The sequence below is a fragment of the Strongylocentrotus purpuratus genome, unplaced genomic scaffold (assembly GCF_000002235.5).
Source record: "Strongylocentrotus purpuratus isolate Spur 01 unplaced genomic scaffold, Spur_5.0 spur5_scaffold_19, whole genome shotgun sequence".
NCBI lineage: Eukaryota > Metazoa > Echinodermata > Echinoidea > Camarodonta > Strongylocentrotidae > Strongylocentrotus > Strongylocentrotus purpuratus.
In genome coordinates, this window is record NW_022145604.1 from 23,537,369 (window position 1) to 23,554,564 (window position 17,196).

General features: G+C 37.5%; 1 long non-coding RNA gene across 1 annotated transcript; it reads right to left on the reverse strand.

The window, feature by feature from the left end:
* Nucleotides 1–14,245: 14,245 nt before the first annotated feature.
* On the reverse strand, nucleotides 14,246–16,774 carry LOC115926130. Its single transcript, XR_004064983.1, has 2 exons — nucleotides 16,595–16,774; nucleotides 14,246–16,068 (listed from the first exon to the last, which is right to left on the reverse strand). It is a non-coding gene; the product is annotated as an uncharacterized LOC115926130 (long non-coding RNA).
* Nucleotides 16,775–17,196: the final 422 nt, after the last annotated feature.

Consider the following 17,196-nt stretch of genomic DNA (forward strand, 5'->3'; position numbering starts at 1 on the left):
CAAGAAATAGACGATTCAACTTTACCTTACCAGAAAGAGTAGGTAGTATTGGAAATTCGTTTTATTACAATGCCATAAAACATTGGAATTCCCTTCCCAATGGTGTAAAAGAAATAGGAAACTATGATCATTTTAAGAGGAAATTAAAGGAATACCTAATACTTGACAGTCAGAGAAGAGAAGTGAATGACATGTTATATGATTGAAATTTTTATTCTTCTGTAGGTTCATACTTTTTTATGTTGTATATACTTATGTTTTCGTACGTTATAGAAATTCTACAAATTCATCATTATTTTCCTCTTCTTCCTTCTCCTCTTTTTCTTCTTCTCCTTCTTCTTTTTCTTCTTGTACTTAATATCATTTCTATCATCAGTTTAATGTTGTTATTATTATCATTATCTTTAATAAGTAGTTCTTTTAATTTTCTTATCTGTCTGTAAATATTACTATTTTAACTTATTAATTTTATACATGTCTGTAAGGGACCCCACTGGAAATAAGCTCTCGAGCTTTCGTGGGTTATCCTGTTCAAGCTGACTTATTTTTGATCTGTTATTATTGTATATTGTTGTATGTTGGAAGCTTGTCGAATAAAAATCAATCAATCGCTAACAGAGGTTTTAAGATTAGTATGTTCTTATAACACATTTCTGATTGCCTTATATGAGTCAGAGGACGGATTTTCATTTAGAATTGTTGAATTACTAATGTTGAATTGAATTAAACCCATAGTGGTTGGGCATTCATGTATTTCCATAGAAAGAAATCAAATATATATAAGCTAAATATGTATCTACAATTCTGCCATTGCTCAATTCAGTATAAAGTATAACAGGGTATTTTAATTTGTGATTGCAATATCTGAGGTAGAGGGCAGATTTTTTTATTTTCATTTCGTTGAATTGCTGATTTTGTATGAATGAGTAAAAATATTCGCAAGTGTGTAGAGTGGCTTTTTGCTCCCTAATATGTCACAGACTCTTTATTCGTTGGATGAGTAAAAAAACCAACAACATCAGTCTCTTCGAAGCTGTACTCGTCTTTGGAGCTATTACTCTTTGCATGCGCGGAAATATTTCGCTGATGAATATCCATACGCGTTCGTGATCGTACGTACCCGGTCGTCACGTTCTTAGCGGCCGACGTGCCACAGAATAAGTGTAAGTAGATTTGATTTTCTTAATTTTGAATCAGTTAGTAGTAATATTACTGAAGGGGATCCCTTGAATTTTATTTAGACATTTTCGAAAACAAGCTAAGGCTACCGATTAGATATAGAATCTAGATCTAGTCGTTATTGTTAAAACAGCTGAATGTTCTCATTAAGATGCACATAATCAGAAGGCGGCGACTATCATTGGATCAAAGAAAAAATCACGTTGAATGTCCATCCGTAATAGGTCCATGGTTTAACTCAAAACAACTTATTGACCACACCAAACTAAACTGGGCATATCAAAGGTCGTTTAGTGGCTCAGAATTAAAAAGAGCATATGTTGAAGAAAAATGTAACTGGAGCAATCATGATGGTAGATTTCGCTTAATCATTTGATGTTATTGATATGCTTTTTATAAATAACCTTTTATAAATATTGAACTTTGGTCCGTCGTTTCGATAGTATGTCGAGGTTCTTTACACGAACATTCCAACGTTCAGTCATTGTAAATGAATGGATATCAGAAGCGTTCTCAGTCAAGAGAGAGATATATGTACGACATGTATGCCCTGTCCCAGCATTTCTGTTCATTTTGGCAGCTGAATTCATGGCGAATAGAGTAACTAAAGGAAAAATAACCACCATCCAGAAATTTGCAAATATACACTTAAACTTTTACAATATGCTGACGATACATTATTCTTTGTTGAAAATAAAATAATCTAGAGAATGTAATATATGAATTATACTTATTTTTAAAAAAATCGTAGGCCCGAAAATTAAATCAAGAGAAAAATGTTCTCTTCTTGATTGCAGATGACTAGAAAAGGTGGTCTCTCTCTCTCCGACCATGATCTTAGTTGGTCAACAGAAGCATTACACTACTTAATAAACACTGTTGCTCATAAAGTTGTAAATTTTATTTTAACCCAATCCATGGAATTATTATGAGAATGATTTAGTCCAAATAGATCTAGATAAAAGTATACATTCTCAGATTGTATTGAATAATAATTTGCCAGTGTTTGTTTTGCGTGAATGCTAAGGCATGTGTATGCTTATCAACTAGGGGACCTACGCCCTTAAGTCATAAATGACAGTAATGAGGATTAATGTCCCACAAAAGGGCACTAATATAGCACATCGACACGGTTTTGATCCTGGGGCCTCAAAGTTACGAGGCCATTGCTTTGCCACTGAACCATGACTGTACACAGCGGGGGATAGGGTAGGGGGCAGTTCCCACAAATAATTTTTTTTTTTTTTAAATGCAATAACTCATCAATAATTCATTGCATTTTACCCCGGTCCCCACATAATAAATTCCTCTGTACGGCCATGCATTATGGCTCAAGGCATGGGCACACAAAATATTTTTTCTGACGTTTCGTTGAATATCAGCCATGCATAAAGTTTTTCGTCTTCTCTGCTGTTAGGGCAGACAGCCAGTGGAACGGATTTGTCTAATAAAATCATGGAAATGCAAGCATTAATTTAGACAAACAAAACTTTGTTATTTCTCGCTCATATTTACCCTTTTTAACCTTTCTTAAAATTGTTTTAATCGCTCATGCGTGAAATGTGCATGATATGATTCACATCGTGTGAAAGAAGAGGATCTAAGCTTTAGAAATATGTGTCATATATTAATCATAATTGGGATTAAAATATGATAAAACATCAATAATTTTGTTTATGGGACGCACTGTATATAACATGGTGCAAAGTGCACCTTTGATATTGAAATTTGTACATGGTCCATGTTGTTTACTTAAGATAAGCGTTGTCAGAGAGATAGACAACGTAATACAAATCACATTCTGGTGTATATACAAAATATAGTACCTGCATTAGTATGGTTTTAATGAAAACGTTTCAAACTAAAATACACATATGAAAGAGAAGAGAAGAAAAGAGTTGTTGTAAATCAGTAGTTACAAAAAAAAAGGTTGAAAGAAACCGTTAAAAACACTTTAGTCGAAAAGTACCAAGATATTGTACAGTTGATAAGATATGTGATTTGTATTGATAACATTTAACTTCAATTCTATATATTTGTTCTCACAATTTTTATTTTGATGCTTGAATTGAGTTAACACCTTATTTGAGGCACACACACACATTTGAATATTTTTATGATACACATTTCTGACAAATTGTATGTTTTCGAAACGAGCTTGATTTGGTGAATCTAGAAGTATAACAATGAATCATGATTTATATTGGACAGCTGTTTTAAAACAATGGAATGAATGTGCATGAGATGAGAAGACAGGAAGAACATATCCACGCACGCGGAATAGTGAAATTTTGGTCACAACATGGTCGTGGCCTCTTGTTTTATGTCGGTGCGCCTACGTGTGACGATCGTTTATTCGGCATTTCAGATCTATTGCCGATCAGCTAATTCCTGAGCAGTGACGAACTACGTTCTAGTACTAGTTGGTTGATTTTTTGATGCTATAATAAAGGAGTTTGTAAAATATCAACAAATAAAGTACAGGGGAAGAGTCTCCGTTCAACAACTCTACATGTTTAACAAATCACCCATGAAAAATACAACTTTATTTCCATGACTTATACGGGTCGTTCTAACAGTTCTTCTAAAAATCTGTCTACATTAGTATTATGAGGCCGAACGATTGTACATATCATAATATTTGTTTCTGTTTTACTAGCTTATTTCTGCACGTTCTGATTCGATAAAATTTCCGCTGAATGTTATATCTGAAATTATATCTTGATTGAAATGACAGCGAATTGGAAATATATACATCTTAACTTTACCTCCCCTTCCAGATTTTCTATCAGAACGTGTAATGAATAATTATCGATCTTGTATAGGATTCATGTCTTCACTCAACCGAGTTTCAGTAATTCCTAATTATTCTACATCAATATATTTCCTTTAAAGTGCATGACATAGAAACGAAAAGAAAACGTACTTAGATCTTACTCGCCCCCCCCCCCCCCCACCCCAACAAAAGCGACAACATTCTCACCGGCAGTATCACCGTCTCTCCATATCTTCGAGTCTTATCTTTCAGATTCTTAGTCATGAATATTCCGTAACCGTAAACGTTATATGATATATCTGATGAAAGGGAGAAATATATCATCGTAAAGCAGGTCATGACAGTTGATAACACCAAACACAATCGAGTCTTTTCCACAACCATGATGGCTCCTTATTAAAGCGCCTGTTGCAAGGGAAAACAAATAGAAAATGGCTGACTTCAGTTGGAGTCATGCGCATGCGTGTAATGTAGTCGCGTTGGCGTCCCATATAGCAAAGATCAGTCTCATTGGACAACGCCCCTCGTTTTTTTGTTTGTTTAATTAATAATTTTTCGTTTGAACATGAATCACATCTACACGGAATTACGTTGACACTGTCTTTCACTGAAACCCTCATCTCCCATTCCATTCGAAAGTTCACCTACCGTACTCCGATGGAAATAGGTCGCTAGCTAGCTCGCCATCGCCTGTATCACGCATTCAGGTGCGGATCTAGCTTTTTGCTAAGGAGGGGGGGGGGGGGATAGGAAAGATTTCACCGAGGGAAGCAAAATAAATGTATATTCATGACACCTATTGGCCAATTCGAGTATTTACAGAGGGGTGAATGATTGTACATTGCTTCAACCCCCTAAATTCAACCAAGTATTTCATTCTACTACATAGTTTGGTAGGTTTATTTTACTAACGGTTTAATTGTCAAAACTCAATGATTGTTGTATGATGCGTTTGTTTCCATGCATATATATGACGAGGGTGACGTATAATATTTGGTTTATACTGAACATACGGGTCGCGGCGCGCTGGCAAACACTCGGGTCACCGTTTGCTGGGTTATTTTTAGGTGGTCTGTCATCGGCAGAGCACCTATTGATTTCGTCAGAATAGGAAAGATTTCACCGAGGGAAGCAAAATAAATGTATATTCATGACACCTATTGGCCAATTCGAGTATTTACAGAGGGGTGAATGATTGTACATTGTTTCAACCCCCTAAATTCAACCAAGTATTTCATTCTACTACATAGTTTGGTAGGTTTATTTTACTAACAGTTTAATTGTCAAATCTCAATGGTTGTTGTATGATGCGTTTGTTTCCATGCATATATGACGAGGGTGACGTATAATATTTGGTTTATACTGAACATACGGGTCGCGGCGCGCTGGACAACACTCGGGTCACCGCTTGCTGGGTTATTTTTAGGTGGTCTGTCATCGGCAGAGCACCTATTGATTTCGTCAGAATAGGAAAGATTTTACCGAGGGAAGGAGGGGGGGGGGGGGGGAATAGGAAAGATTTCACCGGGGGAAGCAAAATAAATGTATATTCATGACACCTATTGGCCAGTTCGAGTATTTACAGAGGGGTGAATGATTGTACATTGCTTCAACCCCCTAAATTCAACCAAGTATTTCATTCTACTACATAGTTTGGTAGGTTTATTTTACTAACAGTTTAATTGTCAAATCTCAATGGTTGTTGTATGATGCGTTTGTTTCCATGCATATATGACGAGGGTGACGTATAATATTTGGTTTATACTGAACATACGGGTCGCGGCGCGGTGGACAACACTCGGGTCACCGCTTGCTTGGTTATTTTTAGGTGGTCTGTCATCGGCAGAGCACCTATTGATTTCGTTAGAATGTTTTCTTTATTCTTTATTTTGATTTTCTCACCTTTTTTGCCCCGGCCATTAGTCAAAATCGGATTTGCCAATTACTTTCAATTTTGGCACAGTTATGTCATAAAGACGTAAGAGCAAATTTTCCAGGTCATCCTGGCGCCATTTTTGTTCTTTTAAAACATTTAAGTTAGTGTCATATCTTGATTTGATTTATTGATTTAATTGAATTATTTATTTCTATTTGATTTCTTTTTCTTTTGCATTTTTACAAATATATAACATACAAAACATTGTAAATTTTACACATTTCAAAAGAATATAATATCGAATAAAGTAACTAATCGAAAACATCGAACAGGAGGGTTGACAAAGTAAGCAAAGCTTGATAGCATGACTACCCTCAATGGATACATAATAGTGTAAGTATAGTGAACTGGAGACCAGTGGCGGATCCAGGGGGACCCGGGGGGCCCCTCCCCCTGGCAACAAGAAGAAGGGGGAAAAGGGGGGAAAGAAGGGGGAAAAGGGGGGAAAAGAAGAGAGAAAAAAAAGGGAAAAAAAAAGGGGAAAAAAAGGAGGGGAAAAAAAGGGGAAAGATATTAAAATATGCTTATCTGACCGTAATTGCCTAAAACCACTTGATTTCCGGTGGCTCTGCCCCCCTGGACCCCACCTAGGGCCCTGAGGCGGACGGCTGGATGCTAATCTGACGGTAATTCAATGCTTAAAACCCCTGAGCTTCTGGGGTTGCGGCCCCCTGGACCTCACGCATATGTTGGCGAAACAGCTTCTATAAAGCGCAGACTCCAACAACACAACAGTGGTCATGGTTCAAACTTTACAAATAACCCCCAACTGCGACCCTGGATGTGCTTGGTGCTAGCCCAATAAACAGAACACCAAAAAGTAACCTCTTTTGGGAGTGTATTTTAAGTGATTTTAAAGTATAGTGCCTTTTGAACTAGATTTAAACGTTATCGACACGTGCCTTCATTTAAACAAAAAAGGTACTCCTGTTCACGTTTTTATCTAACCTAAAAACCACCAGTTTATCACGCGACTGGAGCAACGTGATTCCACTTACCTCTGTAAATCAAGTGTTTATGACCAAATAACCACTTGACCAAGCAACGAGTTTTTTGTCAGTTAACCGATGGTGGCGATAAATACGTAATTATTTGGTCTTGTAAGCACCTTTATTGATTGGTTTCACAGGTTATCCAAGGTTGATGGTAATAATCACGTTACTTACACCGGCTAATCGTCTTATTGTTCTGTCCGTGAATCTCTGGTTATATTCAACTAGTAATTCTGAGGTGTCTTACACACCTCTTTAAAAGGTTTCAAAGTTACAATAAATTTCTTGGTTATGATCACGTGGCTCAAGCTGATTACTAATCTAAGCTGTGAAAACGTGATATGTAGGTGTGAAAATTAGTAATTATTAAGTGTTTTAAAACACCTTTTTAAATGGTAGTCAAAGTTGCCATAAGTTCCGCGGTGATGATCTTGTGACTCAAACGGATTATTGATCTAAGATTGTCATACGTGACTTTTAGGTGTGAAAAATTAGTCATTATTAGGTGTCTTAAAACACCTATTTAAATGGTTTCAAAGTTACCATAACTTTCTTGGTGATGATCACGTAGTTAAAACTGATTACTAATCTAAGCTGTGAATCCGTGATATTTAGGTGTGAAAAATTAGTCATTATTAGGTGTATTAAAACACCTATTTAAATGGAAGTCAAAGTTGCCATAAGTTCCGCGGAGATGATCTCGTGACTCAAACGGATTATTAATATAAGCTGGACATACGTGGCTTTTAGGTGTGAAAACTTAGTCATGATTAGGTGTCTTAAAACACCTATTTAAATCGTAGTCAAAGTTGCCAGCAGTTCCACGGTGATGATCGCGTGACTCAAACGGATTATTAATATAAGCTGGGTATTCCGTGTTTTCCATGTGTGAAAATGAGTTATTCTTGGGTGTCTTGATGGTTTCACAGTTACCATTTAAGTTCCGTGGTGATAATCCCGTGACTGTTGGCATATTTCTATGTTCACCAGTTGATAACTGACTGTTGGCATATTTTCATTGCACCAGTTGATAACTGGAGTGTGCATATTTCCAGTTGCACCAGTTGATGACTGATCGTTGGCATATTTCGAGTTGACCCAGCTGACACCAATTCATTTGCATATTGAATATGGGGTGCGTGCAGATCTATGTTTTTTAAACAATTTATCTGAATTTACAGCATATTTCTTAATTACTGATGATTTAGTTATATGCAATTCATTTCGAAAATACTACAAATATAAATTACCAGTTATTAGGACATTTCGCTACTTCGTATAAATAGTTAAACATGAATAAGGGAAACATTAACTGTGAACTAAAATAATTTCAATAAAGTACAAGTATACGAGTTTTTTTCAATTAATTCAATTATGTAAGTCTACTTATTACCAATGCCCTTACATTGGAAATACAGACGTACCAGTATTGAAGTATTGTTGCTGTTCAACTGGTTGGAAGTTTTACCAAATGGTTCTAATGGCTCAGCTAGACCAGTTGAATTATAACTGGCCTGGATCAACTGGATCATTTAGCCCATTTCAAATTCCAGGGTTACCAGTTGGCATTAAATGGTTCATCAACTGGACCAGTTGCAACTAGCTTTCTCTTCTGGGATGTTTGCAACCCCCCCCCCCCCCCCCCCCCCCCCCACCCCCTCTAATCCCAAACTGCTTCCGGCGCGCCTTGACGTAATTATGGAAGATCCAAGACACGACGTTCAGAAACGGGATGAGAACGTCATTATTTTGGTTCATTTATTGTGTAACATTTGCGTAATTATTGGGTTGAACGCGGGTTACAGTAACATACTTCCTCTTCGACGTAAATTTCACGTGAATGAAGAACATGATTCATCTCAAGTCAGCCTCGTAATATTCACGTGAATTTCACGCAGATATTTTGACTAAAACTATCACTAACACTTCACGTGTTTCTGTGACACGATAATTTCGTGTATGAAGATGTAATTTCATAACCAAACAAACACGGGAGTATTAGGTTTACAAACCATGGTCTCCAAGGTAGGGATAATCACGTTATTATAATGGTGATATTGCAGTGACAATTGAGTGATTTAGTGTACGTGTGTTTTAAGTTACCTAATGCAAAAAACGTATTAACACATTTACGTAAATGTCCGGTGTTTGAAGAACGTAACTCTCCTCAAGTCGATACCTTGATATTGACGTGATTTTCACGTGATTTTGTTTATTGGGAGTATATCGATTCCCTTGCAGTGGTCATGACGAGGCCAACATAGATGTCAGGAAACATTTTGAACACCTCTGGCATGCCCTGAATACAGACGACCACCTACCAGATACTCAAAAAATCTACACTGATGGAAAAATTGTCTTCAACCGGATGCGTACACAGTTAAAATTTTAGTGAACATGTTGTTTAAAAGTTTAAACAACTTTGGATTAACGGGTGACCTGATCTAAGAGTTGTTTAAAATGTTAAGCAACTCGAGTTGTTTAAAGTTTAAACACTTAGTTGATCAACATTTTGAACAACTTGTTTTAAATCACAATTTAAACAACCGGTGGTGTTTAAAGACGGTTGTTTAAAACGGAGCTGTTGTTCAGTGGGGGTTGTTTACACCAACTGGGTTGTTGAAAGAAAGTTGTTTAAAACGGAGCTGTTGTTCAGTGGGGCTTGTTTACACCAACTGGGTTGTTTAAAGAAAGTTGTTTAAAAAGGAGCTGTTGTTCAGTGGGGGTTGTTTACACCAACTGGGTTGTTTAAAAAGGAGCTGATGTTAAATAATAATAATACTATTGGATTCTTATATAGCGCACGTACCGACCTTGCAAGGTCCTCAAGGCGCTCCAACATTACCCGGCTATGCTAGGCTGCCAAAGGACATTAGTGCCGCGGCGGGACTCGAACCGTGGACCTTGTGATTGACAGTCCGGCGACGTTTCCACTCATCCACGACACCTCTACAGCTTGGTCGGCCATGATGTGAAACAAAACTTTTAGCCAACGCGCACTTTACTGGCACGTGACACATGACGTCATATGTAAACAACACTGTCTAAAAGCTCTCGTGTAGTAAATATAGCAGTCATTAAATTTTAAACAGCGAATGTTTAACAAAATTACTTTCGTTTCGAGCAACATTGTTTACAATTTGTTCAACTGTTGTTTAAGATAGTGTACAACTGTAAGTGAACATCACTTTTTTAAGCAGCGTTTTTACTGTGTACGAGATACCCAAGCCTTGTATGGGAAAACCTAGGTGACACGTAGCTACGTTTACCTCGTGTAAGTACTTACAATGCTCATGTACACATTTCCAAATATCCAATAGTTTCAAATTTGAAGTCACTAGATGAGAGGATGCATTTCCTTTAGGCAATGCGTCCTCTCACCTCCAAACAACCAGGAACATGGTCATCCCCATCCTTCCAATTTTCATATTGTCCAAAAGGAACATTCCCTCATTCTAGGTATTTTTTAACTACATCATAGCAAGTTTCACTCTACCTCAAAGTCCACTACAACATTCTTCAAAGATAGCTGACAAACTCAAGTGCAATCGGCCACAAGCCCTTGTACAAACATACCACTCATCCCTCGTCTAGTACCAAGTCCCTAATTATATCTACAACTGTGCACGACTAATGTGAAGTGCTCATTAACAGCATATATTGGCACTTAACACATATCTCTGCTCTTCTTAAAACAAAAACAAACAAAAACTTTCTATCAATATCAGGATGGACCCTCACTTTTGGCCAAATAATCCATCTCAAGAAATTTCATAGCTTGGTACTTGGAACTTGGTTGTTGTTCCTCCAAAAGATTCCTAGTGGAATTTAAACTGGAGGTCGTGGTGGCAGAGGGTGGACTTATTTTGGAAGGAGTGCTACTTTAAACTTTGCTGAGTCAGTCAGGGATACTATTGTAGAATCGAGATCATTCCATGCTCTGGTTGTGCGTGGAAAAAAAGAGTTTTTGTATACATCTAATCTGGTTAATGGTATTTCGAACTGACTTGATAGCCACTTAAATGCCCACACAAATCAGAATTACTGTGCCATAATTGAGCAACAACCTGTCCTGCAACCAAGATGCAAACTAATGCGGTATACTCAAAGCATTTCGTAGGAAACTTGAACACATATCTTCTTATCAGTCCACCAATCTACTTCTCTGCTATACCAATACCCAACCCTACACTCTAAGAAAAAAGGGTGCAAAAAAGGGTGCAAAATAAGAGTTTGCACCCTTTACATAAAAATGAACCCTATTGAAGGAAAAGGGGTTCAAAAAGGGTTCAAAAAAGGGTGCAATATAAGATTTTGCACCCTTCCCACAAAAATGAACCCTAAAAACCCAAAAAGGTGCAAAATAAAAGTTTGCATATTGCATGCATATTCATGTTTACTTTCCACGTGTTCACATAAAAATACATTTATCATATGATTTGTTAAGCAAATTATGACAATGCACATCAATTTTGTGATTTGTATTTTCCTTCGGCAATCATTAACCAATAGATTATTTTGTCTGATCATGTTACAATTACATTCACGTTTTAACAATATATATATTGATTATATGATTACTAACCAAGAAACATCATGCATGTTTAATATGTATATGTGTACGAGCAAATGTCACGAATATTCCTCGATGATGGGTGCAGGATTGCATCTTGTAAAGGGTGCAGGATTGAACCCCTTTAATAAGGTGCTGCTATTGCATCGGTTTGCACCCCTAAAGGAGCAGGATTGAACCATTAAGGGTACTAACATGTCTCCTAAAAGGTGCATTCTGGCACCCTCCTAAAGGGTGCAGGATTTAACCCCTAAAGGTGATGCTATTGTTGCATCGGTTTGCACCCCTAAAGGTGCAGGATTGAACCATAAAGGGTACTAACATTTCCCCCAAAAGGTTCAATCTGGCACCCTTTTGAAGGGTGCAGGATTGCACCTTTAAAAAGGGTGCAGGATTTAACCCCTAAAGGTGCTGCTATTGTTGCATCTGTTTGAACCCCTAAAGGTGCATAGTTGCACCATTTTTTCTTAGTGTGTAGTTCCGACAGCTCTGGATCCAGGGTACTTAGATTGTTGTCATGACTGCATACGCGCATGTGCATTACAGGCGCACGCCACAAAGTTAGTAAAGTACATGCCTTCACGGTTGATTCATCGCAAAGCATGCCGGGACATAATTCTAGTACATTTTCACCTTCGCCGTGATCAGGTGTCCCGTTGCAAACAACGGGATACTTACTTATTGAGGCAACATCGTAATCTTGTACATAATCCGCTATTCTGCAGTGATCTTCTTTCAATCCAGTATCATTTGTACGGTAAGAAACCAAAGTTTGTGGTTATTCATTTTTATGACGAATAAAGCTGATAAGACAACGTAATAGGAGTGGGCCGGGGTCCAACTTTAGTAAATGTAGGCCTAGATCTAGACCGAAAGCTTCAGTCTCTATATCGTCGGTTGTTCCACTGAGACTACGTCTGGCTCCACTAGACCTTCGGATATACAGACTGAACGATCGCCTATGCCATCGTATGTTGAAGATATCACGGCTAGATTTTAGCCGTTAGGCCCCTCCCACAAACATCACAAACTTAGGGGAAATACATCATTTATCTTCAATTGCAGTAATTTTCTAAGCAATTGTCAGTCCCTAAAAGTTCCCTTTTTTACCCCCCTTCCCCACGAAAACGAAAAATAAAAGAAATAAAAGGACTTACCGAGCTTTTGGCTGCTTCTCGATGACCCACGTCCATCGAAATCCAAGTTTGAGTTCGTTGCCCACGTCAAGCATTCTCAGTGGCGGATCCCCCCCCCCCCCCCACTGAGCGAATTTTTGGCCGGCGCGTTTTTCAAATTTTCGGGAGCAAAAAAATGAAAAAAAAAAATGAAAAAAAATTGCTCTGTACCCCCCCCCCCCCCCCCCCCCCCCCCCCCCCCCCCCCCACTGAGCGACTTTTCGGCCGGCGCGTTTTTTAAATTTTCGGGAGCAAAAAAAAAAAAAAGTTGGGCCCCCTCCCCTAAGAAATCCTGGATCCGCGCCTGAGCATTCTGACCATAGAGATATATACTTAATAAGGCTAGAGAGCGGACTCGTCATACGCGCCCGTTCAAAACTCTGTGCGCGCATGGAGCGCGGTCCGCCATTACTAAGGAGGGCAAAACTTCGAGAAATACCCGGATGTTCCTTCGAAACTGTGTTACTGATATGCAATATGAAGCTTCATATTTGGGGTTGATTTTTCAGTTTTCGAGTATGAAACGTTATAATTGTGATATTTTGCATAATGCATGAACCCTACTCATGCCTCAGTCATGGTATCTGGTGTAGTCAAGATTAATTACGGGTGTTATGGTGAGGTAAAAGGGACACAAACTGTGATATAATGACATCAAATATTACTTGGCTTTCAAACAATTAGAACAAGCATTTGGGACTTGTATTTGATATTTATGTCATGATATTAAACAAAGTTTTATGCTGCAGGGCCAATGTCTTTCTAATTCAGTTATTATGAGAGCCAGGGTTTATTGATTTAAAACGCTTTAAAGGTAATATATTCATTTCATGTTTATGGCTATTATAAACTGCAATCTGTTTATAGATTTATAGATTTATACTTATATATTTTGGATAGAGATGGGTACATAGATAGCTAGACACATAATAAGATGGATAGATAGATATAATATAGAAGGATAGGTAGATAACGGAAATGCAGATATAGGACGATACTGAAGATAGGAAGAGGGGGAAGGAAAGTATTATACACATTTATTAAAAAAAATTATGTTATTTACTCATCCAATCATTCATTCAATCATTCATTCAAACATTCTTTTTCTTCTTCTCTCACTCATTTTATATCAAATTCACACCTTCTGTCTTTCACCTATTCTTTAGAAAATCTCTATATGTCTGAAAGAATAATTCAATTTTTTACAGTTCACTAGAAATAAATATTCTTTAAAAACAGCTGATCATTGATGTAATAATTATTTATTCACACCACTTTTTTCACAATAAATAATATTCTCCTTGATACAGTATATTTCTTATTTTCTTCATCAACCAGTTTTTAGAGAATATATTTAAGATAATTTGATTTGAAGAAAAAAAATGAATAAATGAACCTTTTATTACCACACGTATGTTGAATATTCTACAGCATAGGCATTTAAGTTTTGACATTTTATTGGACGTTATATACTGCTATAATACATCACAATTGAAAGGACAGACATTGCAAAAACAACATCTCAGATTTTAGCCCCAAATTTACTAATTACAAGACATTTCATCGAATAATAAAATAAATAAATGCAAACCAGAAATAGTAATTGAGCATATATATTCCAAGTTACCTGTATTGCTATGAAGAACTATAATTGAAGACACTTACATCTCAGGATACTGCAATACACCATTCAGTGAAACCTCATAGTAACAAGGTCTTTTGACATCATTATTCATCAGGGAATAATAATAGTTTTGAAACTGATTACCCTCAAATTTACACAGTAGATATAGATAGGCCTAACAAAAGAGTGCACAATCTTATGGGTTTACATCTAGTGACATTATTCCATATAATTGTTCTGTTATCAAATCTCTTCAAAAGCAGTTTTCCATTTTGGGCCAAATTCAAACCTATGTACAAAAAAGATCTATGGGTGTGTATAAGGTGTGCAACTGTGCAGTACACAAAGCTTTTCAATTGCCACACATCTGTGAATTCTCCTCGTTTACTTTATCAAAAACGTGGCTCACTTGATGTGAATTTCTTGCTTTTCATCGTCAATGATGCAAATCACTTGGTTGAGAGCAATCCAGACAATGTTATAAAAAAGGTTTACATGTTAATCTCAGGTTATCTAAACCTGCAGAATCAAAGCACATGTAGAGTGCAAATAATTTGCAAACATTAGAGCAACTGATTCAGATACAGCAGGTACAATTATGAAGCTTATAGAGTAAATATTCAAATACAGTGTACCTCACAACAACTCAAAGTTCAAGTACATATTTTTTACCCCTAATGTAATCGACTCTTCTAAGTTCCACTTTAGTTTGCCTTCGTGTAAAGTTAACGAACAGAACATTATGGTTAAGTTGTGCAACTGTCACAATGTGTCCCAAGAATTTTATTTCATTACGCAGAACAAAAGTCTCAGATTGTTCTGTTTTTCTTGAATATTATTGAAAGCTCTCTCCAGTTTTAAATGGCTTCACAGTCAATCATCCAGTGGATAAGCTATGCAGACAAGAGGCAAAATATAAAAGACTGACCTGTCTCTGTAGTTTGTACAAATTAAGTTCTATGTTTTCTTTTTTGCATAGACTGAGAAATTTTGCTCACTATAAAAAGAGAAAAAACAGGTTTTCCTGACTTCAAGAAGGGCTTTAAGCCCTGGTCTCCTTAACATTTGCAACAGTGTATAGACTACAGAACAGTTGTAATTGTAAAACACAAGATGTCACTATAGTATCATTCTCCAGATCAAGAAAGCCTATTTACATCGTAGCCAATCCACACCAGACACAATCCCTGTGATGTGAATTTAGACGTCATGTCCTACAATTACTTGAAACTTGTAAAATGCTGGAACATGTATATTAAAGCCCCTCTAAAGTGTTTGGAGCCCCCAAAATTTGATGGTAAAATTTCACTTAAATTGTATAATGTGAAATAGGATGCCATTTAACATTCTGTAGGTTTTCATAAACAAATATGTTTGAAAACAAATATTGATGAAATAAGACAAAATTGGGGTTTTCTGTAAATGCGTTCTCTCCAAAGTTGTGTTGAAGTAGGTCGAGCTGATCCTGGCTAATGAGCTTGCTTTCGTGGACTTCCTGCAAGAGAGTCCTGGTTTTTCCATCTCTCCTGTTTACCTTCTGTTTCACCACTTGAAGCTGTTTCTTGGCATCCTGCAGTTGCTGTCTGGTTATCTTCAGTTTCTGATCAACTCAGACAAAAAAGAATAGTCATGTTCTTTTGTAATGTCATAGGGTTTCTTTGTAGGCACGGGAACACTTTCGGATGTTGTACATGGTTTTGCTGTGAGTCTTGAGTCATGGGTCTGTTTATAGGGAGGATGTCCAGGAAAGACAGTAGGCACAGCACTAGGAAGGAGTGGTGTGTAACATCCTTTTCCTCTCTTGGGTGTATTTCTGCATTACAATAAAAGCAAATGGAAACAATGATGAGTTTTTTTCTCATAACATGACAATTGTTCTACTATTCATGCTATTTCATATGATTTTTAAGACTGAAACTGAAAGCAGCTTCCAGCCAATCGCGAACCAGTATTTAATAATGATGTCAGCAAGTCATAAGCAAATTTGATAGAAATAGTGTAGTGTGCGGTGGGCTTTTTAAGCTAGCCTAGCCTAGTTGGATAACTCCTGTGATGTGAAATATGGCAGACTAGCCTATCTTTGCCTTTCGGGCTTTAGAAATTAGAGTATTTATATCTAGATCTAGAGTCTAGTCTAAATTTTCCCATCACCGTCCCCAGAACCTTGACCCATGCCTGCGCCAGCCCGGCGGGCGTGGACTGGCGCGCTCCGCTGAGCACTGCAGGAACGTTAGCTGCGCTGCACTGCGGTGGCTTGTCATGAGACAATACCCGCATAAACTACATTTTTAGCTCTAAAATCTCCTTATTTAATCAACATAACATTCAGAAGAACTTACTTGTGAAATATTATGCAGTTCCCTTTCTTTCTTCGGTTCGAACAACCAAATGCAACGCACGAACCTGGCTTCTTCAAATTTTCCACGTATGTTGTGCACAGTATCTTGTTGGGTCGTTCGTTTTTCTGCCCTCCTTAGTAATGGCGGCCAACGCTCAATCTCGGAACAGCAATTTGAGCGAGTACGCCCTCTAGTGTTAGTAGTATATATCTCTATGATTCTGACCGACATAAAACAAAATGGCGGCTAATGAATATTCAAATACGATAATGGAGATGGTTGACCTCGCCTCGGCTAGCTCCTCCGCGCGGCACGTCGAGGATAGCGCGCGCAAGTGAAGCAGACAACACGAGAACTCAAACGATGCGAGATGTACATGTACGTGCACATACGCGCACGTCTATGAATGAGGTCAATGGGGTGGAGACTAAAAAACTTTGTCATGAATATTCATTATTTTGATTCAAGATGGCTGACGTCTGAAGACAGATGAAGACAGTCAAGTAGAAGAGATAATAACACTTTTTTGAAGAAGATTTCATATGCAGAGGTCCAAGGTACATATTTTCTTAATGTTTATCATGGGTGGTTTAGTTATAAAT